Below are 1,073 nucleotides of genomic sequence, written 5' to 3' on the forward strand. Positions count from 1 at the left end.
TCTATATCTATCACACTGATTACTTTATCTGAATGCTGCATAGGAAACTATGTTGTGATGTGCTGAAACTACACTTTTTCTTTTGTTGGACATATGAGCTGTTTTCCTTTTTTAAATTACAAATAATACTACCATGTTTCATGGTGTATGTGTGTGTGAGCACTTGAGTGTGGTACTGGTGTATGAACCCAGGCCCTCAAGCATATTCAATATGTATTCTACCTGTGAGCTATAGCATCAGTTTGATCGTTCTTACATGTGACTTTGTGTACATATGTGTGAAGGCTTTTCTAGCCTGACAGAATAACAATCATAATGGAATTAGTGAGTCAAATGGCAGGCCAGTTTTCATTTCCCCAACTCTCCAGGCAGGTTTTCCTTTCCTTCTTGAGACAGGGCCTTACTAAATCACTTCAAGTGTGTAATACTCACACCCCACCCCCCTGAGCAGCTGGAATTACAGGCATGCACCACTGCACGCAGCTGTCAAATTATCTTCTAATTCGGCAGAAAGAGCTGACACCCTGCCCGTCAGCACGAGAGCCCATGCTCCATATCCGACACTTGTACCAGCAACCTTTTTTACTTTCCTACTTAGATGGATGTGAAATAGTATCCCAAAGGGTTTCTTGATTATGGATAAGATATATTTTTTGCATATTTATTTGCCACTCAGAAATCTTCAGAAATTACCTCTTTTTTTGGTCTCATATTTATTACTGATTTGTAGGAATTTTATTATAAACTTGTGTACCTCGCCTTGTCAATAAACAAACCAAAAATTCTCAGATTGAAGTTTGTAATTTATCTTTGTTTCATCTTTGGTTAAGTAGTATTTTAATTTGTAAAGTTTTAGCTAACATAAAATTATATATATTTTGGGGCTGGCAGTGTAGTATTTTGATACACATGTTTAATATGTGGTGGTCAAATTAGGATAATTAATATTGCTATCTGCTCACTATTCCTTTCTTTTCCCACTCTTTCATAGTATTTTATTTTATGCATGTGGACGTTTTGCCCGAATGTATGTCTGTGCACTACATGTGTGCCCGTTGTCTGCAGAGACCAGA

The sequence above is a fragment of the Peromyscus eremicus genome, chromosome 2 (genome assembly GCF_949786415.1).
Source record: "Peromyscus eremicus chromosome 2, PerEre_H2_v1, whole genome shotgun sequence".
Taxonomy (NCBI): Eukaryota; Metazoa; Chordata; class Mammalia; order Rodentia; family Cricetidae; genus Peromyscus; species Peromyscus eremicus.